The 24423-nt window shown below is 38.2% G+C and overlaps 1 protein-coding gene across 9 annotated transcripts in view; it reads right to left on the minus strand.

The window, feature by feature from the left end:
• The window catches only part of LOC309636184 (uncharacterized protein), a gene marked incomplete at its 5' end in the record, with an annotated part of 720691 nt that overhangs the window by 459848 nt on the left and 236420 nt on the right, over positions 1-24423 (minus strand). Inside the window, one exon of one of the 9 annotated variants that reach the window (XM_082408529.1) lies at positions 7229-8728. The exons of the other annotated variants lie outside the window; for them this stretch is intronic. Of the gene's footprint in view, positions 1-7228; positions 8729-24423 lie in introns of those variants that run through there. 9 annotated transcript variants of the gene reach the window in all.

Genomic DNA, 24423 nt, shown 5'->3' on the forward strand with positions numbered 1-24423 from the left:
TGTGACTAGAAAGGGTGAGTATTCCTTACCCCACACCCCAAGTCCCAAGGACTATGAGTGGGGGAAGGATATCACCCCCCAAAAAAGTCCACCTACTCTTACCAGAAGTGTGAATAAATATTATATAGGCAAAACAACAGATTTCACCATGGTTCATAAGTGTGTTAATTTTTTTCCCCCTGAGAAGAGTGTCCACGGCTTTTATCAGATTCTCAATGTGGTCAAGAACCTTTGAAGTTGCTAATAACTGATAAAAGCCCCTATTTCTTTATCTACAATGAAGGTAGCTGTGAAATAGAAAAGATGAATTTAAATCAGGAACAAAAAGTTACAGGTTGTAGCTCCTGCATCTTCCTAACAAATTCTTAGGAATTTCATTTTCCTCATCTATGTTTACAAAAAGCAAAAAGAATAACCTCAAAGAACCCGCCATAGCATTCTTTACACTTGTAATCACTTTTTAAATATCTGACTTCCTATTAGACCAATAATTAAATGTTAGCCATATATGTCATTTTAAAATTTCTAATAGATTAAGAAAAATTAAAGGAAACTGAAAATAATTTTAAAGGCATTTAAACAGCTACATTCAAAATGTTATCATTTCAAATAAACATGAGTATCAGTGAGCTATTTTTAAAGCTTCATTGATGTATAAAATAACAAAAAGTATACCAATATAAAGTGTACAATTCAGTAGTTTTTAGTATATTTACAGAGTTGTGCAAAAATCACCATAACCTAATTTTAGAACACTTTCATCAACTTGAAAAGAAACTTTATACTCATTAAATTAACACTCTCCATCCTACACCTCCAGTTCCAGACAATTCCTAATGTATTTTCCATCTTTATGTGTTTACTTATTCTGTACATTTCATATAATGAACTTAGAGACTGAGCACTCAAAAAAAACAGTGGACAGATTACATATAAAAATAGAACTCTGACCCACAACCTGTAGTAATTAATTAGGCCTGGAAGTCAACCTATTATCTTAAAGTAACCAGTCCAGGAAGTTAGATAATAAACCCTTGTAACAATAGACCCCCAAATGACCAGGATTTGATTAAAGACTTACACATTTTTAATTTTTGCCCCCGTTTCCAAATTAGGGCCACCTGGAGAAAGCCACCCATAATCAATCAATTACTAACGATGCCCTGCTTCTAGTTGGCCCACCCTACAACTTCCCCATGTCAACAGCATCCAAAGAGGGCATACTTGAAGGCACCCTTCTTTTCCACCCTTCTGCCTGCCTTTGAGTCTCTGCCAAACGCAAGTGCTGGTGGCTGACTCCGTTGTTATAGCCAACTGTGAATAAATCACCTTAGCTTGCTCTCATTTGAGTGGTCTTCATTTATGTTCCACAGAATCATACAAAATATGGCCTTTTGTGTGGCTTTTTCCACTTAGCATAATGTTTCAAGTTTCATCCATGTTGTGGACTGTACCAGTACCTCATTCCTTATAATGGCTGGATGACATTCCACATTCTATTTATCTATTCATCAGTTCGTGGACATGTGGGTTATTTATATATTTTTTTGCTATTTGGAACAATACTTCTATGAACATTTCTGTACAAGTGTTTGTGTGGACATATGTTTATACTTATCTTGGATATATACTAAGGAGTGGGATTGCTGGGTTATATGAAAACTTTATATTTAATATTTTAAGGAACTGACAAACTGTTTTCCAAAATGTCTGTACCATTTTAGAATCCCACCAGAAATATATGAGTTTAAATATCTTTATATCCTTGTCAACACTTTTTACTGTCTGTCATTTTTCTATTTTAGCCATCCTTGTAGGTGTGAAGTGGTATTTGTGGCTTTTATTTCCATTTCCCTAATGACTAACAATATTGAGCATCTTCTCACGAGCTTTTTGACCATTTGTATATCTTATATGAAGGTATATCTATTCAAATCCATTGCCCATTTTAAAATTGAGTTCTGTGTCTTTTCATCATTGAGTTTTGTTTTTCTTTTTTAACATCTTTATTGGAGTATAATTGCTTTACAATGATGTGTTAGTTTCTGCTTTATAACAAAGTGAATCAGTTATACATATACATATGTCCCCATATCTCTTCCCTCTTGCATCTCCCTCCCTGCCACCCTCCCTATCCCACCCCTCTAGGTGGTCACAAAGCACAGAGCTGATCTCCCTGTGCTATGCAGTTGCTTCCCACTAGCTATCTATTTTACGTTTGGTAGTGTATATATGTCCATGCCACTCTCTCACTTTGTCACATCTTACCCTTCCCCCTCCCCATATCCTCAAATCCATTCTCTAGTAGGTCTGTGTCTTTATTCCCGTCTCGCCACTAAGTTCTTCATGACCTTTTTTTTTTCCTTTAGATTCCATATATATGTGTTAGCATACTGTATTTGTTTTTCTCTTTCTGACTTACTTCACTCTGTATGACAGATTCTAACTCCATCCACCTCATTACAAATAACTCAATTTCATTTCTTTTTATGGCTGAGTAATATTCCATTGTATATATGTGCCACATCTTCTACATCCATTCATCCGATGATGGACACTTAGGTTGCTTCCATGTCCTGGCTATTGTAAATAGAGCTGCAATGAACATTTTGGTACATGACTCTTTTTGAATTATGGTTTTCTCAGGGTATATGCCCAGCATCATTGAGTTTTAAGTGTTCTTTACATATTCTGGATTCAAGTACCTTATCATGTGTATGATGTGTAAATACTTTCTCCCACTCTGTTGCTTGTCCTTTCACATTTTATCAATAAAATTGGGAAAAAAGTAAATTCTATTTTATTCGATTCTATTAATCTCTAGCCATAGGCTCAAATTACAGGTTTTCCGTGCTATCGGAAAACACAGCATTCCTGTGAAACTTTTCAAAAGCAGAAATGGAGTAAAGTGAAGAGTATACCCTATTTTCTGAAAATTCCAGTTTTACCACTTTGCTTTTACAAAAGATCTGCATTAGTACAGTAATGGCTTTTTTGGTAAAAGTGAAAATCCTCTTCGGATTTATCTCAGTTAGTGAAAACAGGTACTAAAGTATGTCTTCATAAGAGTGAAGTGGCGTTACGTGAACTTTTGGAAAGCAGGAAGATCTGTAATGGGGGAAAAAATCATCTGTTTACTGAAGGGAATTTCAGAAAATCTGTATTCTAATTCCGGTTCTTCTATTATCTAAAGGGTGACTTCACATAATTAACTTCTTTGAAACTTTTTTTTCTCATCTGCAAAATATGGGGACTAAAGTGGGTGATCCTCAAAATCCCATCCAGATAAAAATTATGTTGGCTATACATGTAGCAGAACAAAGTATGAATCCTGACATATAGCTATTTCACATATCAAATCCTGATGTAAAATAATTGCTCTAGAGATGTAGATCACGCATATGAGTTCTAACTCCTGGCACTATGCATCATATACTTTCCTCATCTTCACTTTCCATTCTCTCCTGCTTTCCCTAGTTACTGAACACTTGCTCTGTATGCACCAGCTCTATAGGAGATTTAAAAAAATGAATCCAATTTCTCTATATTCCTATCTTCAGTAACAGACTTCACTCCAGGGCCATAGTATCTGTCTTTTTAGAAGCTTCAAAGCCAAACCATTATAGCATTAATAAGATAAACTATTTCCTGATCTTGAATGCACAGCCTATTACATATTATGTAAATGACAGACTAATTCTCCCTATAACATAATCCTTTGAGAATAGAACTTTGGACATAATAGTACAACCAAATATACAATGGAGAAGAGCTCTTTTCTCTGGTGAATTTCTTCTTCCAATATGGATTGATTTGGCTGTGCTTAGGTCTCTGAAAAATTTCCTAGCCCTCAACCGTATATTAATGCTACTCATGCTAAATTGACTTCCGTGATGTATTACACCTGGATGTGAAAAATAAAAGTCATTCTTCAGAAATATACTTTATACCACAGGTACTGCAGCTTTCACCACCTTGTTCATTGGTTCAAGTCCATTAATAAAACAATGATTAAATAAAAAGGCCTCAGGCATAAACACAAGAGCAAAAATATAGATGATGGTTTGCACTCATTTGTAATATATTTTTCCAGCATGTTGTAAGATTTTTACCTTAAGCAAGAAGTTGATGATTTTATAATAGAGTTTTCTTTCTAAATCTTTTCCTTTCTGCTTAAAAACTGCCGACTTTTACCACAGGCTCTCATACAATTATTTGCCAACACACATCTCTAAATTGCAAAGCTACCTCAATAATGCTTGGTTAATTGTATGGGCACTTGGTGACAAGAAAAAGACACAAATTATTAATTCCATACCATATAGCATTTGAATGCTATTACTCTTCTCAACAAAATCTCATTTTAAAATGTAAATGGTACTTATTTAATTTCAATTACCTACAAATAAATCGTTTCACACCAATAGTGTCCTAGCAATTCAGAACAATCATTAAGAGCTTTCTGGTCTTACGGACCTAGATTCAAACTCCATCACTACCATTTTGAATAATGAGACTTTGTTTATGTTACTTAAATTCTTTAAGCCTCAATGTCCTTACCTTTAAAATGGAGTAATAATAGTACATACCTCACAGGGTTGTGGTAAAGTTTTTGAGATAGATCTTCAGGTTCTGTACAGAACATATAATAAAAACTTCACAAATTCTTGTAGAGTACTTAGAAACAAGATTGGTATAAACCATGTTCTTGTGAAGTATGGCAAGGATATTCTTGATGTCCCCTTTATACCTGACTTTTTCTAGACTTTTGATTCTAGAAGGGATCCAAATAAAAGGCAGAAAGAATCTTGTTGTTTACAATACGATATGATCAGACGAGATTGGGTGTGTTCAGGGTGGCCATCATCAAGAAGTCTACAAATAATAAATGCTGGAGAGGGTGTGGAAAAAAGGGAACCCTCCTACACTGTTGGTGGGAATGTAAATTGGTACAGCCACTACAGAGAACAGTATAGAGGTTCCTTAAGAAACTAAAAATAGAGTTGCCATATGATCCAGCAATCCCACTCCTGGGCATATATCCAAAGAAAATCATGGTTCAAAAGGATACATGTACTCCAATGTTCACTGCAGTGCTGTTTACAATAGCCAAGACATGGAAGCAAGCTAAATGCCCATTGACAGATGAATGGATAAAGAAGATGTGGTACATATATACAATCGAATACTACTCAGCCATTAAAAAGAATGAAATAATGCCATTTGCAGCCACATAGATGGACGTGGAGATTATCATACTAAGTGAAGTGTAAGTCAAGCAGAGAAAGAGAAATATCATATGATATCTCTTATATGTGGAATCTAAAAAAATTATACAAATGAACTTATTTACAAAACAGAAACAGACTCACAGATTTAGAAAGCAAACTTGTGGCTACCGGGGGGAAAGGTGGGGGTGAGGGATAAATTGGGAGTTTGGGACTGACATGTACACACTACTAAAGTTAAAATAGATAACCACCAAGGACTTACTGTATAGCACAGGGAACTCTGCTCAGTATTCTGTAATAACCTAAATGGGAAAAGAATTTGAAAAAGAATAATATATGTGTATGTTTAACTGAATCACTTTGCTGTACACCTGAAACTGACAGAACATTGTAAATCAACTTCGTCCAATATAACATAAAAACATAAAAAAAAAAAAATGATATGATCAGCTTGCTATCTAGGCCCTTCCCCCGGATCAGCCTCAAACATAAACAGCCTTCTCTGTTCCTGCAATCTCTCCCCACACCTGCAGCCAACAGGACACTGTTTTTGCTTTCTAACCCAGCTTCCCCCATTCTGTTACTTGATGACCTTCCCTGGTGTCCTCTCTTTTCTGCTCATGGTACAATCAAACACAGCCTTTGTCCATCCACTTTCTTGAATCCTGGACAATATAGTTTTTAAAATCCTTTATCTAACCAAAACTAAAAATGCTGGTTTTCAAAATGAAACTTGGGAGCTACTGCCTCATAAATATCAGTCTATTTTCCACCTAAGGTTAGAGACGCATACCCTGCTTCTGAAGCAGTCTTTGCATCATTTTCAGAATCAAAGTGGAGAACTGGCCCTCACTGTCCAGAGAGAAAGACATGGTTTTGGTATACCAGAGCTAGAGCCTTTTTGGTGTAATGTTAGTTGCAGCAGAAGTGGACTGAGAAAAAAAAATAAGACAAACCCTTTTCAAAGTCAAAGGGATCAAAACACATAACGTTTACAAAAAGATGTACCTGATTTTCATTTTGTGATGGGGAATATAAAAAATGATGAGAAATTAGAAAATCATTATAGTCATACCGTTTGTTTCCATAAAAGTGCATGCATTTCCCCAAATCCAGGGTAGAACTGTGCCAGGATTTATAATCTATTGTTTCTGAAAAAAGTCTCTAATTCTATCTGGAGAAGTTTGCATGTGTTCTTTATAACATGAAGTATATGTAACATTTAGTAAATATGGTATATAATAATTTAACTAATCTCAAAGTCATAAAAAACTCCTTGAGATGTCAATTAATCCAATGTCCTGACAGTCCTCAAATTATTCCAATAATACCTTCCCCTGTGAGTCTACTATAGTGTGTCAGAACGAGTAATCAGGATCTTTGGAAGGCTATGCTAAATGATAACTAGGTGAGGTGAAGGATATGTTAAGTAACTTGATTATGATCATGATTTTACAGTGTATATATATATACATATATATCAAATCATTGCATTGTATACCTTAAATGCATACCATTTTTATTTGTTAACTATGCCTCAATAAAGCTGGGGAAAAGAAAGAAAGAAAGAAAGAAAGAAAGAAAGAAAGAAAGAAAGAAAGAAAGAAAGGGAGAAAGAAAGGAAGGAAGGGGGAAGGAAGGAAGGAAGGAAGGAGGGAGGAAGGAAGGAAGGAAGGAAGGAAGAGAGAGAAAGAGAAAGGAAGAAAGAAAAAAGAAGGAAAGAAGGAAAGAAAAGAAAGAAAGAAAGAAAGAAAGAGAAAGTGGGAGGGAGGGAGGGAAGGAAGGAAGGCAGAGTGGAGGAAGGAAGGAGGGAAGGAAGGAAGGAAGGGAGGGAGGGAGGGAGGGAGGAAGGAGAGGGAGGGAGGGAGGGAGAAGAGGGGAAAAAGGAAAAGGGAAGGGAAGGAAAGGGAAGAAAAGAAAAGAAAGGAAAAGAAAGGAAAGAAAAGAAAAGAAAAGAAAGAAAAGAAGGGAGGGAGGGAGGGAGGGAAGGCAGGCTATGCTAACCCTGGACTTCAATCACCTGCTTCAAGAGGTTCAGCAATTTCCAGTTTCTATGCTTCTATGACTTGATTCTGACTTAAATCCTCCTGTATTTGCTCACATACACATAACATTGCATCAATGAAGTCAACTTCTTATGCACACAAAGGCACTCATGTTGGAGATGGTCATTGAGACGATGTGCATATTAGTTGACCAGCAAGCTGGACCCAGGCAATTCAAGATTCCTTACCTCCTCTCCTGCCTTTGGAATGTACAGCCTGCCCACCGTTCCCACAGTGGGAACCATTTTCAAGGACACAGCCCTGAGAGAGCAACGTGTTGCTGAGACCATCTGGATGGTATACATGACTGAACCTAGATAAGGCCTCTATTTGAACTTTTGAGATTCTGGCAGGTGGGGCAGAGATCTACCCATTTTGTGGCTGCCAAAGACAAGCCTTGTATGTAAGTTCCCTTGCTTATTAAACCTGCCACCTACCAGTCTGGGGTGGTCTGCCTCTTTCTTGGATTCTCCTTGCCCTCTATGTAAGGAGGCCAGTTTCAGATTTCACCCAGTAAGGTCTCAAGGTTTCAAACCAACAATCCAGCACCCTTGGTGCAGATACTTTCCCCCCCACACACACCAGTCTCCCTAAAGCCATTCCTCATCATTTTTTATTCCTCCTCACAGGAAAGGGTTGAAATTTGTATTATACCCAAAAAGTTCAGGAAATGTAATTCCCTAAATTTACAAAATTCTCAATTCTAAAGAAAGTTTTAAAACCAGATTGATTTTAAATGAACTGCTTCCTTTCTCAGGTTACCCTATTGGGATAAATGTAGCCTTCTATTTTATTTGTTTGTCTTTATTTATGAAATGCTTTTCCCTTTCTCAATAGCTGAATAAAGGTGAGAGCTAAAGGAAGGGCTAATATCAACTGTTACTTAAAGGGCTAAGCAAACACATGCTCCATTTTCTCAGGAATGCTATTCCAGTTAAATAATATAGAAAGGAATGAATAGAGATGCCCAGGTGCTACATTAAAATGTCAACTCTGTCCTTTGAAGATCAGAATAGTCAAAGACAGCTATGATTAATGATTAATGGGCAAGGAGGCACATTTATAAATTATAGCATTCAGCATGAAGAGAAAGTCTGTGGTTACTGGACAGGATATAGAAAGCATTTAGCCCCCGTGCTCCACCTCTTTGTCTATTTATTAATTATGCCAGTTTAAAAAGCTGATTAGAATGTAGCTGTTTTTACCACATTCACTTATTTTTGTTTATTTAATTTATTAATTTAACGTATTTTTCTTCAATGCATTAGTGGTCATATATCATCCAGATTTCAGAAAGAGAAAGCTAGGCAAGGATCCAGACAACTCAGCATGCACTTCTTGTTTTTACCTGAAAATCTGTCAACACCTCTTCCCATCCAATTCTCAGAACAGGTTCAAAGGGACAATGCAGGTGGCTGTGGAGATGCCAAGCACCTCTCCTCCAACACCGTGCTATGGACAGATGGAAACATCATAGTCTTTGGCTTTATTTATTTATTTATTTATGGTCATGCTGTGGCATGCGGGATCTTAGTTCCCTGACCAGGGATCGAACACATGCCCCTTGAAATGGAAGCATGGAGTCCTAGCCACTGGACCCAGGGAATTCCCTTGGCATGAATTTTTCAAGTACAAAAATGAAGTTGAAATAACCTAAGCAACTAATTACTGGTTCTTAAATACAGCAACAAGAGCTGATTCCAGTATCTGGAGAGGGGGCTCCAGATTCAACTTCAGTAACCACTCACGTTCACCTCTTCCCCACACATAATGCTAAACACACACACACACACACACACACACACACACGCACACACGCTGGAAGCCAGGGCTTTGGTACAAAGTAAAGGTCAAGTAATAAGTCTGAGGGTCAAAAGCAAACAAAAGCAAAGGAAAGTGCAACAGCAAACCTGCATCAACCACCAGGCTGATCTCAATTTCTCCTCTCTCATGATGAAAGCTCATAAGCTCATTTCTAAGAAAAGGTAATTAGGATAATGTCAATTTCAAAACCACTTTAAATGATACTTTAAGAAATAAAGAAGACAGTTCTTCATTTGAATTGGTCTCAATGAGCTTTAATTATGCACTGTGAGCAACAGAAAAGAGCTAATTAGAAAGTATATGCTTGTTTAGGTACATTCCCATCAATGTGCTTTCACAGATGGTTTTCATTTGAACAGAATTTTTTTTAATTCTATATAAGAACTTTATCTTTGTGGACACGGAATGAACAAAAATAGAGGTGTTAAGCAGGAAAAAAGTGAAAGTAAATGTATCAAAATTTTGAAAAATACAAATTTAATGCTTGCCTATCTCAACTGAGTCAACTGATTGACCCTACTCTGAGTTCTGAAGCCGCTGAAAGATGACTCCTGCTTGCCTCCAATTGGGAGATGTTTACAAGCTCTTCAATTTCCATTTAGCAAGAAGGAATTGATACAGTATTGAAGCCCTAAAAGTTGCAAAGGGCTTTACCAGATCATGTTAACTTTTGGATGAATACATATGGGAATTCAAGTTCTCTTCTACTTAATTGTATCTGAGTTTAAAGCCAGAGCATGTTTTGAAAGTGTTAGGGGAACCACTGACTCAAACCACCGGCCCTGGCCAGGCTAGATTGTAGCCACTTGCATGAGTTACCTAACAACAGGAGGTCCTGGTAAGGAACACGGAACTAACAAGCTACCACCAATTGGAAGAATTCGGGAAAGGTCAAAAGGAGAGAGGAGACGCCAGTCCATATGGCCTACCAACCTCCCAGAACCCCTCTCACTGGAATCCATCTTGGCTGAGTGATCTGCACACCACCAGGAAGGACCCTGAGTCACAGTGATTGGCCAGAGACAACCCAGAAACTAACCCCATTACCATAAATCCCAAGACTGTGAGCCACGTGTCAGAGCAGTTCTCCTGGGTTCCCTTACCCTGCTGCTCTCCGCCGGGGCGCCCCTTCACAATAAAGTCTCTTGCTTTGTCAGCACGTGTGTCTCCTCGTACAATTCATTTCCGAGTGTTAGACAAGAGCCCACTCTCAGGCCCTGGAAGGGGTCCCCCTTCCTGCAACAAAAAGATGACTTTATTTCTACACTAATATACTTATTTCTAATATTCTTGGTGATTTTATTGCTACATTATTCCAAATTCCTCCCCTTGGAGATTTGTCTGATTTTATTTTCACTCCAAAATACCCCAGATATTTTGGAGGGATAAGAGTGACCCTTTATGACATTTAAATCAGCTAACAAATTACGAATAATAAAATTAATACTTGCTTACATTTCCTGAACAGTATGTGTCTGGCTCCGTACTTTGGGGTTTGTATAGATTTATTGAAGCATTTCAACTGTGCTAATACTATGGTTTAATTTTATCTCTAACAAGGTCTCTTCTTTTGCTGACCCCCAAACTCCCAAGCCCCTATCCTCTCTTCAAACTAACTCTACCAAAAACTGAAAAATTCCCCACAGGGAAAACCCCCAGGGAAATCCTAGGAATATCAGACCCTGTGCTTTCCTTCCTCAATCACACACAAAAATCATCAATTTATACCACTATTCATCTGAACCAGAAATATAGGGGATATCTGATCAGAGAGTTCTTTCAGTCCCAGGGAGGTGGGTTGAGGGTCAAAGTGATGTTTTTTCTGGGTGATCAAGGGTGATCTGCTGGACCAGGTGACTACAATTTGCTCTGGGCCTGGCTTCATAGGATCATCTAGCCCCTCTCTGCATGGTACCACACACATCCCAGATTATAAAACATATTTCTTTAAGTGGCCCCTATGCTGCTTGCCAAGCATGTTCATAGTGCTCTAATACAGGTGGTCAGAAGTGCTACAGCTCTGAGTAATTGGTCTGTTTGCATCAATATGCCATCCTGTGGCTGGCAATTAAGGGACAGTATTCACTTCCATAAAAGAGGATGGTAAGGTCAGGGTAGAGGGTCAGGGATCCAGGGACAAAATTTGTTTTCAACAGGAAACCAGGTTTAGGGCAAAGAAAATCCAGGTACAGACCAAGAAGCAAAGGCTGAATCAACATAGTTACAAACTGGGTTTGAGAAGGTTGCAACTTGGGTACTCAGGGATCCAGACTACAAAATAGGCGCAATTAATTCCAGATCCACAGCAGGCAGTTCACTCTATGACCTGGAGGGCAGAGACTGCTGATGAATCCCCACGACCTGGTCAGGACTGACTTAGGAATCAGATATAACAGAGCTTGAAGGCAGAAAGCATCTAATTTCAGCTGTTTCTCTTGGCTAAATATTTTGAGGTAGCAGAGTCATAACCACAGTACCCCTAACACTGAGAGCTCATTGAATGTCAGGCATATGTATTCTGTGATTCAATTCGCTCAGGAATTCTAAGCAGTGAGTGCTATTACTAATTCTATTTTAAAATAAGATAACAGGGGCAAAAGAGCATTAAGAAATGTGTCTCTGGTCACATAGATAGGAAGTTGCAGGACCAAGGTTCCAAGTCAACAGCCTTACTCTAAGAGCCTACATACTTAACCACTAGGCTATACTACACTCTTCTATTTTCTGGGCCACATGAGCAAAACCCAACCCACTGGCCCTAAGGCAGAAACACCACTGAAACTACCCATTATATCAAATCAAAATATATCTTTGCCCCTGAGTTTTATAGTAACAGATACTATCTTTTCCTTTGAGTACTGGAGCATTTCAGAGATGTCCTGTGAAGATGTAGTGGTTCCTAAGATGTTGGAATTTAGTCAAGATCTCAGGAAAAAACCAAAGACTCTTTCAAATCAACACATTTATGAAAGTATTATTTTTTTCTGTTCATCTCACAGAAGCAGAAAAACCTAGGGGAGGGGAGTAATGTGTATAGCAATGGAGAATGTCAACCATACTTCTGAAACATTTTTTTGAGATAATTATAAATTCACAAGCAATTGTAAGTAATAATACAGAGAGATCCTGTGTGTCCTTTGGCCAGTTTCTCCTAATGGTTTGACCATTTTAAAACTTATATTTGTAAATGAAAATGTTATTGAATGGTCTATATTATGCGCATTTTGAAATAAACCAGCAACCACCGGGCAATTGGAATCACCATAATGTTTTTTATGATACGGCAATGAGCTGTAATTATACTTCCTCCAGTGCATTAGTACTAGATAAAGACACTTTTATTTAATCTAATTATGGATTGTTGTTAAATTAAATTTCAAACAAATGAGAGTGTGATAAGTTATTAGTAACCACTAGCCAATAAATCTACCACATTCTTCACAAAAAACTAATTTATTCAAGTATATGTATGTTAGACAAATGACTCCTGCTTGAATGATTTAGCAACTAAGTGTGAAATGTAGTTGCTTACAACAGCCAGCTACTAGTCCTGCTTTGCATTTGGGTCTTCCATTGAAGGCTGAAAGAAGGATGGAAAAAAGTATAATTCTTTTTTGAGAGATTAAGATTAAAAAAGAAAAGTTTGTGTTAAATGCATGTTAAGTACATGTTAAAGGTGGGTACATGTTAGTAAGTTATTAGTCAAAGCAGTCACAGACTCCACCCAGATTCAAGGGAAGGACACATAAAACCCAACACCAAAATGAAAGAAATTCAAAGAATTTGCAGCAACCTTGAGTCAGTGACAGTCTATGAATGCATTCATCCGACATAGAAAGGTATTTAACTGCACTGCATTCACAGTAAGACAGAATTTTAATCCTAGCTCTGCTACTCTCTGGTTGAGTGATTTGAGGCAATGTTATCAAACGCAAGTCCCTGTGCCCAGCACGCAGTGAGTCTAAACAATACCGAAACTTCGGAGTTTGGAGGAGAGAAAGGTTTATTTCAGGGCCCTGCAAGGAGACGGGTGGCTCATTACTTAAAAACCCTGAACTCCCCGAAAGCTTTCAGCAAAGCCCTTTTATAGGAAACGTGAGGGAGGGGTGTGGTTGGTTTGTTACAAATTTCTTGGTGTCAGATCCTTTGTTCTGGAGGTCAGGTCACAATGTTCCTGTAGACCTCCACCAAAACAAGTGGTATTCTCTGTTCTGACAAGAAAAGGCAAGGTCCCAAGGCTCAACTTTCGCCCTCTGAGGTCCAGGTCCTGACTAAGAGGCGGGGGTCCCTGCATGGGCTGGTCACCCAGCCCGGAAGCTTTGGTCCAGCACCTAGTCTGGGTCCCCCCGCCAGTGTCCAGGCCCCGCCGAGGAGGCAGATATCAGCTGGCGGCACCCTCAGGGCCAGGTCCCCAGACCCTGCCCAGCTGTCATCACTGAGGGAGCCAGGCGCCCAGGTCCCAGCCGGCCCTCAGGCTTTTCCACTTAAACTGGAGAGAATCATTTGTATGGGATCAATAGGAATGCATGTCGTAGCAAATACCAATCAGGTTTATTCCAAGTTCACAACTGCCCTTCTTTGAGAACAGCCCCAGCCACAGAGGTGGACCTGAAGTAATGATGTGCAGTGTCCTTGCAACTTGACCCTGACGTCTGGCCACCTCCTAGGGGGAGACAACTGATCAAAGCTGTACCAAGTTTTGAAACTTGAATGGAGAGACTGAAGCTGGTTGAAGCTGTTACCTTAATGGCAGTGTCCATATACTCCAGTTGCTGAGGCCTCCAGGGACTGCAATGCATGGAGACTGCCAGTGCCATTAGGAAGCAGAAGAAAGCTCTTTATGCGCCTAAGTAATGTACTTAGTGTAGAGGGAACAGCTCACTTGTTGCAAGCCCACAGTCTTTCCTGCTCTTAGTCCCTTCATCTGTAAATGCCTATTTCTACTGCCGAGAAGCAAATATGTTTTGGTGTATATGGTGAGCAGGTGAAACCGGCCCCATTTTACTCCCCATCGGATTCGCATGGTAACTAACAGAGCAAAAATCTTTGAAACTCTCCGTAGTTACTGTGCTGACATTAGGAACTGGGAGATAAGAGAATCTATGAGAACCCTTTGTGTTCCACAGGAGATTCAGGAAAGGAAGGACCCTGCTCAGAAACAGCCAGTGGTTGCGATGAAACTGAAGGAGCTGGAGCTTCTACTCAGAGTCCACACACAAAAAAGGAAGATGTAATGAGCAAAGATGAAGCTCAATGACCAGGAACACTGATCTCCAAGAGCCTCACAGACCCCTGTGGAAGCCTCCTCCCTTCATTAGTTATTTACTCAACAAATAGTCAAGGATATAGTCAAGGTTAGTGATTTATTCAGCTACAGCACACAGGGTACTCAAGCTCTGTTGTGTAGAACTATTTGTGATTATTTGACAATATATAATACCTGCTATTTGTTATTAATTGACATGAGAACTTGAACTATTCTCCTTCTGACTCCTATGAAAACAAGTCATTTTTCAGTCAACCAACATTTTTGATGCTAGCATAATAAAGAAACTTAACCATATTCATCAGATTTATTGGATGGCATCGTTATTGCCAGATCTCATTGACACACTATCTATAATAATATGGAGGTATTACATTTATTGTTGTGTGATTAACCTAGCTATGAAGTAAGAAGTGAGATAGTGATTTCAATAGTTTTGGAAACACATGTTGGTGGAAACTTCTGTCACCTGAAGGGAGATGTTGCTCAAGTGTGTCTCTTAACGTGGTTTCAGAAGAACAAAAACTTTGAAGTTATATTTTTTAAAAGCTATAACTTCTCAAAGATACATATGCAGTGTCACCAAATGAGCAATTTGGAATGCTGAGTAAGGAGGGTGGAGTTCTTATACACTTCTCCAGCAAAAGTGAAAAAGTGAGCACTTTCATAAGAAAAAGGAAATCCCAAACTCATCACCCTTATGGTTAAGCTAGTGGTTACTACAGTCTGAGTTTGAAATGTTCCATTTTAAGTGAATGGTGAAAGCCACTCAGCAAAATCTCAGAAGCAGGAGCACTTTGGAATCATAGCCTTCAGCTCTGGGACTCATGACAACTCCCTCTCTCTGCAGGATGTAATCCCTCCTTGAATTCAGAATGGTATGCTTCCTAAAAACGATCCTTGGTCAAGTTCTGAAGTAATTTTGGGGAAAACACCAAAGAAATTATCAAGGTCTACTGAGCCTATTCAAAACAGCTAAAGCACTTTTAGAACTAGGTTTTTGATTAGAGTACTATTTTGCCTTCTTCAATATTTACTAATTTTGAAGACTTGGGCAAACTATTTAAACTCTGCTTATTTTCCATGTTCACCAAATTGGTTAATAATATTACTTTCTTGGTAGGGTAGTTTTGGAGATTAAATGAGTAAATAAAATAAAACACTTATAATAGAGTTTGGCTTAGAAAGAAATTTTAGTGAAACTATCACATTATCATCATCATCACCATCACCATCACCATCATTATCATTGTAATGGTCATTCATCATCAACTGTGGATTCTAAGCTATTCAGTGTTGATTTCATGGTGGAGGAATCACCTCAGGAAAGTAGCACCAACTCTATTTCCTAGATGTTTTGCTATGGTGTATGCTTCATGTTCTGAGTAAATAAAACCATCTCTACAATTCTGATCACATATGGTTGGACCAGGGCTTGGCTGTGAGCTGAAAGCAACGATACATTGGCCAGATATGACGAAGGCAAACCACCTCTGAGTCTATATGTATGAAATTCCTCCTAACAGGAGTAGGGCGAATTAGATGGAAGCAAGTGTACTAATCAAAACCTCTCTTTTTTAGAATGTGAACACAGATAAGTTGGCAATGAGCAAAATGATCACTAAGCTTGAGTATAACCCAAATGAACCTATGTTAATTTCATGATTCTACTCGAGGACTTGGAAATCCCAGTCTCAGTGTTGGGAGTCAGTGCTTTAGAAGAAAGACATCTCTTGCTGCCATATAGTGTGTGTATATATATTTGGAATATCTCTCATTAGTGAGGCACATTTATATATGTCTCTTCTTTTAAAAGCTCAAGTGGTACTATACATCACTCACATGTGTGTGCCTCTTATTTCTTGGCTTGGCACACAACTTTAGCATCTCCTGGCATGTGTATTTCAATAAGAAGCTTTGACTTTTGTCTCTCCCTTTATCTTTCCATTTCTTTGGTATGCTTATTACTCCTCTATTACTGTGGCTGTCTAGGATCAATCCCAATGAAGACTGTTATCAAACTGAGAAGCATTAGTTCAGAAACGATTGTTTTGGGGACATTTTTCAAAATTTTTCTCTTCTAATCTTTCTGATTCTTTTGGGACTGTCAATCATACATCCCCTACTTTTCCAGCTTCAGGGGTGAGCACCTGATTCAACCTGGCTAGTAAGAGTGCCCCATACCCCTTATGCTTTATTCAGTGATTGGTCTATTGTTGGGCAGTACATTAGTTTGCTAGAGCTGCCATAACAAAACATCACAGACCAGGTGGTAAACATCAAAAATTTATTTTCTCACACTTTTGGAGGCAACAAGTCCAAGATTAAGATGCTGGCAGGCTTACGCACCTACGGTCAACTAATCTATGACAAAGGAGGCAAAGATATACAATGGAGAAAAGACAGTCTCTTCAATAAGTGGTGCTGGGAAAACTGGACAGCTACACGTAAAAGAATGAAATTAGAATACTCCCTAACACCATACACAATAATAAACTCAAAATGGATTAGAGACCTAAATGTAAGACTGGACACTATAAAACTCTTAGAGGAAAACATAGGAAGAACACTCTTTGACATAAGTCACAGCAAGATCTTTTTTGATCCCCCTCCTAGAGTAATGGAAATAAAAACAAAAATAAACAAATGGGACCTAATGAAACTTCACAGCTTTTGCACAGCAAAGAAAACCATAAACAAGACGAAAAGACAACCCTCAGAATGGGAGAAAATATTTGCAAATGAATCAACGGACAAAAGATTATTCTCCAAAATATAGAAACAGCTCATTCAGCTCAATATTAAAGAAACAAATACCCCAATCCAAAAATGGGCAGAAGACCTAAATAGACATTTCTCCAAAGAAGACATACAGACGGCCACGAAGCACATGAAAAGCTGCTCAACATCACTAATTATTAGAGAAATGCAAATCAAAACTACAATGAGGTATCACCTCACACCAGTTAGAATGGGCATCATCAGAAAATCTACAAACAACAAATGCTGGAGAGGGTGTGGAGAAAAGGGAACCCTCTTGCACTGTTGGTGGGAATGTAAATTGATAAAGCCACTATGGAGAACAATATGGAGGTTCCTTAAAAAACTAAAAATAGAATTACCATATGACCCAGCAATCCCACTACTGGGCATATACCCAGAGAAAACCGTAATTCAAAAAGACACATGCACCCGAATGTTCATTGCAGCACTATTTACAATAGCCAGGTCATGGAAGCAATCTAAATGCCCATCGACAGACGAATGGATAAAGAAGTTGTGGTACATATATGCAATGGAATATTACTCAGCCATAGAAAGGAACGAAATTGAGTCATTTGTTGAGACGTGGATGGATCTAGAGACTGTTATACAGAGTGAAGTAAGTCAGAAAGAGAAAAACAAATATCGTATATTAACGCATGTATGTGGAACCTAGAAAAATGGTACAGATGAGCTGGTTTGCAGGGCAGAAGTTGAGACACAGATGTAGAGAATGGACATATGGACACCAAGGGGGGAAAACTGCGGTGGGGTGGGGATGGTGGTGTGCTGAATTGGGCGATTGGGATTGACATGTATACACTGATGTGTATAAAATTGATGACTAATAAGAACCTGCAGTATAAAAAAACAAACAAACAAAACAACTAATACTAAACTTTCATTGGGTTATTTGTATGGAAATATGTTAATATAAATGTTTCAGACATTACATGAAATTTCTAAAAACCTTATATGTTCTGGTATAATGTTATAAGTCATAATCCTAGTTATTACTTTAAAATGTGTATCTCAGAAATAACTAATTTTCTTGTCAACTGCATTATTATGAACTTTCATCAAATCTTTAACTGTGGTCATTTTTAAGTCTTTTGTCATTTACAGATAGCTCTGGGTGTACTCTGATGCTTTTGCAAATATGTTCCTATAAAAGGGTTTCATCTCCAAGAAATTCATGGAAAAGACTCTGACAAGTACAGGTTTCTGGTAACTGACTGTACTGCTGAACTGAATGAATAAGCATTTTCAGAATTCTAATGAAAAACTGATGAACTCATAAAAGTGCTAACAAAAGATCAAGATGAAAAAAAAATTAATTACATGGGACTGAGTGAACTGATGAGGATGAGTATAATTTTTGTGACTTTCTGTCTGAATTAAAAAAAAAAAAATCCCACAAGGACTCAGAGGCAAAGAATATACAAATCAATTTTCACTACAAAGTAAAGGAGCTGTTACAGTGGAGGATTACTGGACCGAATGTCAATATTATGACATAGTATGAGTGTGTTTCATGTTTGGTAATTGCAATCATTGTTGCTTTTGTTGTGGTCATCCATGTACAATGCTTGGTGTCAGTCTATTTATCTCTTGTAAAAATAAAATACAGTGTGTGTGTGTGAAAAAAAAAAAAAAACTACAATGAGGTATCACCTCACACCAGTTAGAATGGGCATCATCAGAAAACCTATAAACAACAAATGCTGGAGAGGGTGTGGAGAAAAGGGAGCCCTCTTGCACTGTTGGTGGGAATGTAAACTGATACAGCCACTATGCAGAACAATATGGAGGTTCCTTAAAAAACTAAAAATAGAATTACCATATGACCCAGCAATCCCACTACTGGGCATATACCCAGAGAAAACCGTAATTCAAAAAGACACATGCGGGGCTTCCCTGGTGGTGCAGTGGTTGAGAATCTGCCTGCCAATGCAGGGGACATGGGTTCAAGCCCTGGTCTGGCAAGATCCCACATGCCGCGGAGCAACTAGGCCCGTGAGCCACAATTGCTGAGCCTGCGCATTTGGAGCCTGTGCTCCGCAACGGGAGAGACTGTGATAGTGAGAGGCCCGCGCACCGTGATGAAGAGTGGCCCCCACTTGCCACAACTGGAGAAAGCCCTCACACAGAAAACGAAGACCCAACACAGCCATAAATAAATAAATAAATAAATAAAAATTAAAAAAAAAAAAAAAGACACATGCACCCGAATGTTCATTACAGCACTATTTACAATAGCCATGTCATGGAAGCAACCTAAATGCCCATCAACAGACGAATGGATAAAGAAGTTGTGGTACATATATACAATGGAATATTACTCAGCCATAAAAAGGAACGAAATTGAGTCATTTGTTGAGACATGGATGGATCTAGAGACTGTCATACAGAGTGAAGTAAGTCAGAAAGAGGAAAACAAATATCGTATATTAACGCATGTATGTGGAACCTAGAAAAATGGTACAGATGAACCGGGTTGCAGGGCAGAAGTTGAGACACAGATATAGAGAACAAACGTATGGACACCAAGGGGGGAAAACTGTGGTGGGGTGGGGATGGTGGTGTGCTGAATTGGGTGATTGGGATTGACATGTATAAAGTGATGTGTATAAAATTGATGACTGATTAAAAATTTAAAAAAAAGAGAAACCTCCACAATATTACAGGGAAAATGGAATCTAGCTACACCTAAATTTAAATATTGGACTTGCAGATATGACAGCTAAAAAGCTAGAAACAGTGCTCTTTGTTTCTCCTAATTCTAAACAATCAAACATAAAAATCATTTCAATTATACTTCCAAAATACCTCTTGACTATCACTATTTCCCTTTCATCTCAGTTTAGTTCCCTTGGTTTATATTTTTTTACCCCTTGACTGGACAATTGTAACAGCCACTTGCTTCTAACCCTCTTCTCTCCCCAAGATCTATCTTCCATACCAAACTTCTGATAACATGTCCATTATTATTTGGGAATCTACCCCCTTCCCTTGCCTCCCATCCTGTTAGAATTTTTGCCAACCTTTCGCTATTTCCCCCACATGCCATCCCCTGACAAACACTTCCCTACTTTCTGTTTCTATGAGTTTGATTTTATTTGATTCCACATATAAGTGATACTAAGAGAAATACAAAGACTTTGTATATGTTTTCCAGTTTAGTCCTATAACAATAGCGTAGGCATTACTATCACATGCATTTTACATATGAGGAAGCCAAGGATCAAGGAGATGCAGTAACTTGCCTAATGTGACATAATGTGACACAGGTAGTAAGTGCTCAGGTAAGACTTAAACTCAGTTTTGTTTGATAATACGGTAGGTGCTTTCATTTTTTTCCTCATTTTTAAAAAATATTGTAGCAAATGCTGCTGATGTCCCCCAGATCTCCTTTACACTTCTGCAAGTAAATCCTGCATTTCTGTGAGCTTCTCCTAACGGTTTGCACCTGCAAACTGTTTAGAGGACTAACTTTGGGCTTATGGAACTACTTTGAACAGACATACTAGAGGCCAGAAATGACTGGGAGTTTAATTCCAAATGGAGAGTCGTGAGGCACTCCTGAAGGAGTATGAAAGCCCAGCTACAAACTGTGCAGTGTAACTTGTGCTCCAGTGCCACTGAAGCACTAAAGTGAAGGCTGATATGATGTCTAAAACCCAGCTTGGGGCTTCCCTGGTGGCGCAGTGGTTGAGAATCTGCCTGCCAATGCAGAAGACACGGGTTCGAGCCCTGGTCTGGGAAGATCCCACATGCCGCGGAGCAACTAGGCCTGTGAGCCACAACTACTGAGCCTGCGCGTCTGGAGCCTGTGCTCCGCAACAAGGGAGGCCGCGACAGTGAGAGGCCCACGCATCACGATGAAGAGTGGCCCCCGCTCTCCGCAACTAGAGAAAGCCCTCGCACAGAAACGAAGACCCAACACAGCCAAAAATAAATAATAAATAAATAATAAATAAATAAAACCCAGCTTGCCTTCTTCCCCTTCTCTTTCCTGCTTCTTTCACTCCCTTCTTGGCTTCTCCTGGGAACATCCCCATAATGAATCACACACAAATCCTTGTCTTCGTGCCCGCTTCTGGAGAATCTGAACAAACACAATTTTGCTTTGGTCTCAATCTAAACGTGACACTACAAATGAGCCCACTTTAATGAAAGGCAATAAGAAATCATAATTGAACACAGCTAATGCAGAAACCTTAGAGGTTCTTCAGCATGTTGATTTGACCTTCCAGTTACTCTCATTTCATTCATTCAATCATTCATTCAACAAAAATGTATTTTCTACCAAGTACCTAGGACCAATTTGATGTGTACACACCCTTTCATGTGATAGGGAAAAAATACACATTTCAGTATATGCATTCAGGGTATTCAGAAAGGACAGAGGAAGAAGTCTTAAAAAAACTTAATCCTTTACAATTATGAGTATAATTTCAACTTCCACAATATAGTTTCTTCTAGATCTAAATTCATGGTCTGAGATTTTTTTTATGGCTGAGTGGTGTGTGGGGCAGAGAAGCCTGAGGAAGAGGTTGGCTTCTGACTAGAACCTTCACTCACATTATGTTGTGTAAATGTCTTCCATACAGTAATGACAAAACCACACTTCTTGCAATTTTTGGAGATTGGTTTTGGTACAAAACATGAGTCACTGAAACAAAAGGATTTATCAAATAAAATGCCATAAATAATAAGATTGATTATAGAAGGGATATATTGCCCAGGCTGAAGTTACTCCTCTGCTCAAAATTTACTTTGTGATTTGATGTGAAAGGTAGATGTTAGGATAAAATTCTGAAAGAGAGGTGAATAAGCTTGGAATTTTGAACCTAGGTTTCTCCATGTTATAACCCCTAAGATCTGTGGGCTATAGATATTGCTCCCAAGTAGCTCTGCCTCTCTCTTTTTTCTATTACCCTCATTTCTTCCATATGTGAAAACTCTCTTTAGGCTTAGAGAATGTTCCATCTGTTATACAATCTCTCTCTTCTACCTTCAAAGCTCAAGGCTATACTTGCCACTCCCACACACAACTTTTGCTGCTTTTCCTTTTATTTCTTAGTGATGCTTACTATTTTTTTTCTTAGTGACATTTACTCTTTACTGATCTGCTTACTACTGAAATGAACAGTGCCATGTCAGGTTGCATTCCCTTGGCCAAAGGCTATTATAAAATACACAAGACAAACAAATAAGTGCAGGGTAATCTACAGACTGACTCACAGAGAGCATTCTGAATATGAGTATATACTTTGCTACCAGAAACATCAAGGGAAGAACCCAAAATCATCAGGACATTAATAATGCAGAAAAAAATTCTAGAATTGAACATCATCATCTCTGATTGGTTTGATGGGGTCCTGCACTCATACCTCTGTCAGTTATTTTTTCCATGTTAATATGGCACTTTGTCCAAGTCTAGATTATGTGGTACCCAACTTGCTGAAATGGAGATAACACCATTAGAGCCACATGGATAGAAAAGTAGGAAATGATTTCAATTGCATCAAAAAGAATAAAATACCAAGGAATAAATTTAACCAAGGAGGTGAAACATCTGTATACTGAAAACTACAAGAGAGCGATGAAAGAAATTGAAGAAGACACAAATAAATGGAAAGATATTCCATGCTTATGGATTGGAAGAATTAATATTGGTAAAATGTCCATACTACCCAAAGCCATGTACAGATTCAATGCAATTCCTTTTAAAATTACAATGACATTTTTCACATAAACAGAAAAAAATCAATCCTAAAATTTATATGGAGCCACAAAAGACCCCAAATAGGCACAATCCTGAGAAAGAAGAACAAACCTAGAGTCAACAAACTTCCGGATTTCAAACTATATTACAAAGTTGTAATAATCAAAACTGTATGGTATTGGCATAAAACCAGACACATAGATCAATGGAATGGAATAGAGAGCCTAGAAATAAACCCATGCATATATGGTCAATTAATTTATGACAAAGGAGTCAAAAATAGACAATGGGGAAAGAACAGTCTCTTCAATAAATGATTTTGGGAAAACTGAACAGCCACATGCAAAAGAATTAAACTGGACCCTATGTTACAGCATACACATCAACTTCGAATGTAAAACCTGAAACTATAAAACTAGAAGGAGACATAGAGAATAAGCTCTTTGACATTGGTCTTGGCAATGATTTTTTTTTTTTTTTTTTTTTTTTTTGGTTCTGACTCCAAAAGCAAAAGTAACAAAAGCTAAAATAAAGAAATTGGACTAGTCAGATCAAAAAGCTCCTGCACAGCAAAGGAAACCATCAACAGAATGAAAAGGCTGGAATGGGAGAAAATATTTGCAAGTCATATATCTGGTAAGGGATTAATATCTAAAATATGTAATGCACATATACAATTCAATAGCAAGAAAACAAACAATCCAATTTAAAAATGGGTAGAGGAATTGAATAGACTTTTTTCCAAAGAAGACATACAAATGGTTAGGTTTTTTAAAAAGTGCTCAGCATTACTAATCATCAGAGAAATGCAAATCAAAGCCACAATGACACACCACCTCACACCTGTCAGATGTCTGTTGTCAAAATGATAAGAGATAACAAGTGTTGGTGAGGATGTGATGAAAAGGGAACAGTTGGTGGGAACGTAAACTGGTATAGCCACTATGGAAAACAGTATAAAAATTTTTTGAGGTTCCTCAGAAACTGTAAAATAGAACTACCATATGATCCAGAAATCCCACTTCTGGATACATATATTTAAAAAGATGAAAACAGGATCTCAAAGAGATATCTGCACTCCCATGTTCATTGCAGCATTATTTACAATAGCCAAGGTATGGAAATAACCTAAGTGTCCATCAGTGGATGAGCTGATAAAGAAGATATGTTATATACATACAATGGAATATTTCTCAGCCATGAGAAAGAAAAAAATCCTTCCATTTTCAACAACACGGATGGGCTTTGAAGGCATTATGCTAAGTGAAATAAATCAGAGAGAGAAAGACAAATACGAAGACTTCTGTATGATAACCACTCAATAATCAATTAATTATCATCACCATCGTCCCCATGGTCCTCACTGTTGCTGGAGACAGAACATTCTTTGATAAATCTCGATATTTTGACATTTCCTTAATGCTTAAATTCCCGACTGTCTTGTTTTTTTCCTGGCCCTAAAACATTTAATTCTGCAACTCAATTTTTCAACCTCAGGTAATATTTTAGCTCCCCTCCTCCTTCATGTTATCCTCCTGTTTCACATCGGTCTAACGCTCACAT

The sequence above is a fragment of the Balaenoptera borealis genome (genome assembly GCF_965194805.1).
Source record: "Balaenoptera borealis genome assembly, chromosome: 10".
Lineage (NCBI taxonomy): Eukaryota > Metazoa > Chordata > Mammalia > Artiodactyla > Balaenopteridae > Balaenoptera > Balaenoptera borealis.